The sequence below is a fragment of the Armigeres subalbatus genome, chromosome 3 (genome assembly GCF_024139115.2).
Source record: "Armigeres subalbatus isolate Guangzhou_Male chromosome 3, GZ_Asu_2, whole genome shotgun sequence".
NCBI lineage: Eukaryota > Metazoa > Arthropoda > Insecta > Diptera > Culicidae > Armigeres > Armigeres subalbatus.
The window spans coordinates 171,778,488-171,784,487 of record NC_085141.1 but is presented as its reverse complement, the minus strand read 5'-3'; positions in this window follow the sequence as shown (position 1 = coordinate 171,784,487).

Sequence of the window (6,000 nt, the reverse complement as noted above, 5' to 3'; positions counted from 1 at the left end):
TTAGACGACACATTACCTTAATAAAGTCTCGGCTAAGGTCCAACCCCTTGAACCAAGGTCTTTTCGAGACCTGCGGGAGAATGGAATGTAACCACCTACCCAAATCTCCTTCATCCCATTTTCGTTGCCAACTGAGCAAGGCTTGTTGACGAGAAATTGAAAAAATTCGTTAAAGGTGATTTGACGCTCGTATATATCACCTTCCATAGCGCCCACCTTGGCAAGTGAGTCCGCTCTCATTACCCGGGATCGAGCAATGTGAAGGGACCCATACCAGGGTGATAGTATATAAGCGATTCAATAGAGCACTCAATATGAATCGTATTTCGCTCAGGAAATACGGTGAGTGCTGTACCGGCCGCATTGAACGAATAGCTTCTATTGAGCTGAGACTATCCGTAAAATGAAGTATTGATCAGAGGGAAGAGAGGCAATTCGCTCCAATGCGTAGTGTATAGCTGCTAATTCTGCAACATATACGGATCAAGGATTTTGAAGTTTTCGAGCGGCGCTATGCAATTCGTTGAAGACACCAAATCCAGTGGATTCATTTATTTTGACCCGTCGGTGAAAAACTTTTGACGCAACTGACATGGCTGTATTTACTTGTGAAAATTGGTGGTATACACTCCATTCGGAGAGGATCTGGAATTCCATGGATCTCTTCTCTCATGGTCAGATCAAAAGCTACAGAAGAACTGGAGGAGTCTAAGAAGCAACCATGATGGGGAACATTCGAAGAAGGGCCAATCTCCAGGCTCATGTACCAGTAGTACAGTGTCATAAATTTTGATTGGAAGTTTCGTTCGATTAGCTTCTCAAAATTCTCAATTACCAATGGATTTAAAACCTCACACCGAATGAGGAATCTGAGCGATATTTCCGCGATGCGATCTGATAAAGGAAGTACTCCCGCGAGTACCTCTAAACTCATTGTATGAGTCGAGTTCATACAGCCTAGCGCGATGCGGAGGCAACGATATTGAATGCGTTCGAGCTTCAATATATGAGTTTTCGCGGCGGCTTGAAACAAAAACTACCGTATTCGATAACCGACAAGATCGTTGTACGATATAGCTTTATCAGATCTTCCGGGTGGGCTCCCCACCACGTACCGGTAACTGTCCGCATGAAGTTGATTCTTTGTTGGCATTTCTGATACAGATGTCTAATGTGCATTCCCCAGGTGCCTTTCGAGTCGAACCAGACCCCTAAGTATTTATGTGAAATGCCTTGAGAGATTATCTTACCCCTAAGATGAAGCTTTAATTTTGCTGGCGTATGCTTCCTAGAAAAGACAATCAGCTCAGTTTTCTCCGGAGAGAATTCGATACCCAGCTTTAAAGCCCAAGTAGACAAATTGTCCAGAGTATCTTGCAATGGTCCTTGCAGATCGCCCGCCCCTGTTCCTGTAACGGAGACAACAGCGTCATCCGCAAGCTGTCTTAACGAGCAATTTCCCACAAGACATCCATCGATGTCTTTAACATAAAAATTGTAAAGAAGGGGACTTAAACATGAGCCCTGGGGGAGACCCATGTAACTAATTCTTGAAGTTGTTGAGTTTCCATGAGAAAAACTCATATGTTTCTCAGACAACAAGTTGTACAAATAGTTGTTTAGTATTGGTGAAAGCCCACACTCGTGGAGTTTGTCTGAAAGGACGTCAACGCAAACTGAGTCAAAAGCCCCCTTAATATCCAAGAAAACTGAACCCATTTGTTCTTTTTGAGAATAGGCCAGTTGGATTTCTGTAGTAAGCAATGCAAGACAGTCGTTCGTTCCCTTACCTCTGCGGAATCCAAATTGAGTATCTGATAGAAAGCCATTTGATTCGACCCATCGGTCGAGCCGATTGAGAATCATCTTCTCTAACAGCTTCCGTATACACGACAACATCGCGATTGGACGGTACGAGTTATGATCCGAAGCGGGTTTATCGGGTTTTTTGATAGCGATCACCCTCACTTGTCTCCATTCATCCGGAACAATGTTGCTTTCCACGAATTGATTAAATAAATTCAGCATGCGCCTCTTCGCGACGTCTGGGAGGTTTTTAAGCAAGTTGAATTTAATTCTATCCATTCCTGGAGCGGTATTATTACATGAAAGGAGAGCAAGTGAGAAATCCACCATCGAAAATGGGGCGTCCATCTCGTGTCGACCGGAGGTTGCTTCGCGTGCGAACCGTTGAATTTTGACGGAATCCGGACACACTTTTTTGGCGAAAGCGAAGATCCATCGAGGGGAACTTTCCCTATCTTCGTTAATCGATGACGCGTTACGCATTCTTCTCCCGACGGCCCAAAGTGTTTTCATCGACGTTTCGCGCGAAAGACCATCAACAAAATGGCGCCAATAACCGCGTTTCTTAGCATTCGCAAGACTCTTAAACTTACGTTCAAGAGAGGCATAACGATCGTAATTATCTCGAGTACCACGTTTTCGATAGTCCTTGAACGCGTTGGACTTTTCCCGATAGACTTTAGTACACTCTTCATCCCACCAAAGAGGAGAAGGCGGACGGCGACGTATTTGAGATCCCGGTATAGATCGACGCTGTGATTGAACTGCGCTGTCTAGGATTAGCCGGAGAGAAACTGGTATTCTTCCATCGGAGGAAGAATATCGATCGAATGCTCACCGACGATGATCGCCTCGGTGTATCTTCCCCAGTCAATGTGTTTCGTGAGGTCGTACGCAACGTCAATCTGGCGAGACTGATACGATCCATTGGTGATTGAGATTTCGATAGGCAAGTGATCACTACCATGGGGATCTTGAATTACTTTCCACGTACAATCCAATGTTAGTGAAATCGAACAGATTGAGAGGTCAATTCTACTTTCGAGTCCTGAAGGTGCCACACGTGTTGCTTCTCCGTTATTTAAATATGTCATATTGAAGTAGTCGCACATGTCGTAAATCAACGAAGAACGGTTGTCATCGGTAAGTTCCTCCCAGGCCGTACCGTGTGAGTTAAAGTCTCCTAGAATCAACCGTGGCTCACGCTCAGGCATAGCGGAGCAGATTTCGTTAAGATCTCTGCGTCGCATAGAAGCATTCGGCGGTATATTTACAGAAGCTATGCTGAAGCTTTTCCCTCGTATGGTGACATGACATGCGACTACCTCAGTGCCTGTCATCGAGGGAAGATCTATTCTGTAAAAGGAGTGGAGCTTGTTGATCCCCAAGAGCACCCCTCCATATCCATCTCCTCGATCTAGGCGAATAATGTTGAAATCGTGGAAAGAGAGAACTTTGTCTGGAGAAAGCCATGTTTCACTAAGAGCAAATGCGTCACAGCATGAGCTGTGAACTAAAAACTTAAACGGATCCAGGTTTTTAAAAATACTCCTACAGTTCCACTGCAGGACTACGATCTTATCCCCGACCTCGTTGGTTAAATTAGCCATCGAGGGATAAGACTGAATCAAGAACAGGCCATTTTGAAATCAATTGCTTCAATAAGGGTTTCACCAGTGAGATTATCATGTTGATAATGTTTCTCACTGCGGGAGAGATTTCTAGAGTATTGAAGATGAAATCCACAATCCCAGAAAGAGTCATTTTATCGGGTACCTCAACATGGTTATGTTGAACCGCCTGATGATTTTGTTGCTGATGTAAGCTTTCTGGGCAAAAAACTGGAACAGCTGGGGTTTTAGATGTTCCCGGAAGTGGCGGGAAATTGCCAGCCGCAAACTTGAACCCCATAGGAGAAACTTTTGGGGTTTCCCACCACTTGCTAATTTTCCAGGGAGGGTCGAGTACTCTGTTCAACGACAGGAACATCTTGAAAAGCGTGCTGTCGTTTTGGCCTGCACCTTGCTCGCTTTTTTTTGTCCCTGTTTCGATGACAGTATATTCTTCACCGTCCCCAGAGTCTGAGCCTTGATCATCTAAGGGCAGGGAAGAGAAGACATTTGAGCTGGCGATAGAACGGGTTGATGGAACAGCGGCTGGGGCAAGCGTCTTCAGCATTTCTGCATAGGATCGCCTTGACCGCTGTTTTATTGAGCGGATTTGATGTTTCTCCCTCTCTATATACCGAGCACACGCAGTGAGTTCATGCGGAGCTTCGCCACAGCAGGTACACTTCGGCTGTTTACTGCAGAGACCCTCGGCATGCTGCTCACCGCATTTGCTACACCGTGGTTTATTGCAGCAGTAGGTCTCTGTGTGACCAATCTGCTGGCACTTTTTACAGTGCATTACGGTCGGTATATAGAGGCGCACTGGTAATCGAAGTTTCCCTAGAACAAGGTGGTCAGGAAGGGCAGACCCAGAAAAGGTCACACGATACGAATCAGACGGTTTTTTGGTGCCATCTTCTGACACGTAATTCATTTGTCTGACATCAAGAATCTGAACTGTTGGGACCGCTCGATTTTTAAACCCCCCAGTACCAGTCTTGATGTCAGCACATGTTAGAAACGGCTCGGTGACCACTCCTGCAATCTCGACTTCACTGCTTGCGATGTATACGTGATATTCCAATCGAAAGAGCTCGAAGGCAGCAATTCTGTTGGCCTGTTCACGATCACTTACAGTGACTCGTAACTTATTACGGCTTGGGGCATTCACTTCAATAATGCCCTGAAACGATTTTGCCAGATCTTTTTCGATTCGCAATTTGTTTAGCGGTTTACCTTTGGGCCGAAAGAAAACCAGAAATGGGCCCTTAGATCCGGGCGGGTACGCTTTTAGGCGGGGGGTCGCCGGGGTGATGATCCACTTGCCTGGTTAGTATCCATAGGATCAGGCGAAGGCAGGTTAAAAGTCCCAGGAGAATTAGAGTTGTTGACCGGTTTGTGCAAAACAGTTTCAGCGGGAGTTGAGCCGGTTTCGGCGCTATGTTCGCTTTGTGGTGGAAAGTTTCGCTCATTAAATTGCTCGTATTCCGGGGATGGAATGTAATCATCGTCAGAAATTTCAAATTGCGAATCACCCCCGCCTTTGTCATCAGTTTCCATTGCGGAGAATGATCACCGCAACGAAAAATAAAATGATTCCAATATCGAAACAAAGAGCACGCAGAATATTGCGGTTATTCCAACAAGAGGGAAAAAATAAAAAAGTGGCGGATAAATAAAATAAAAATAAAAAAGTTAGCGGGATAATGAATAAAAGATAAAAAAAAAATATATAACGAAAAAAAAAATATAACGGAAAAAAAAAATATAACGAAAAAAAAATATATACGAAAAAAAAAAAAATATGAAGAAAAAAAAATATAGTGGAAAAAAAAAATATAACGATAAAAAAATGGACGGTAAAAAAATAACTTTTATCTGATGAACTTTGGCACAGTTCCACTTGCCAATTCACTACCAGTTCACAGTTCCACTTGCCAATTCAACTACCAATTCACAAGATGCGAGAGACCGAAAACAAGAGGCGAGATATTTACCGACAATAACAGCCTTGTGTAGGTAGGTAGCGTACCGGTGTCGATGGCGACTCCTCTGCAGGCAGGCTTCGTCGTCGTACTGGCTGCTACGATGGGGACGGGGGCTTCTGTAGCAAAACGATTGCCGCACTTTCTGCTGCTGATGGTGATGCAGCTTTTGGAAGTTGCGACTTGCGATCCGGCAGGTTGTCGTAGCCGGAAGTGCCTTTAACAGACACACCGGAGGTCTCGGCCAGGGTGTGCTGCTTCCCAGTCACAGGGCACAAAACGCGTTTAAAAAACCTAGGGAAAAAACTTCTACTGAAAAAAAACGCTAGGAAAACTCCCCGCGAGATGAGAGCAAAAAAAAAAAACGAACTGCTCGCTTCTAACGAAGAACAGGGAATGATTTTTTTTTTTTTATTTTTTTTTTTTTTTTTTTCATACTAATCTCCATATAAATTTATAACGCAATGCTGTAAGTGGGGAAGCAGCCAATCGAGCTGTGTATGTGCGTTATGTATGTGTCAATGCGTATATGTGTGTATGTTCGGAAATCAGTAAAAAAATCTACAATGTTCACAGTGAAAAAAAGGCCTTTTCATTTT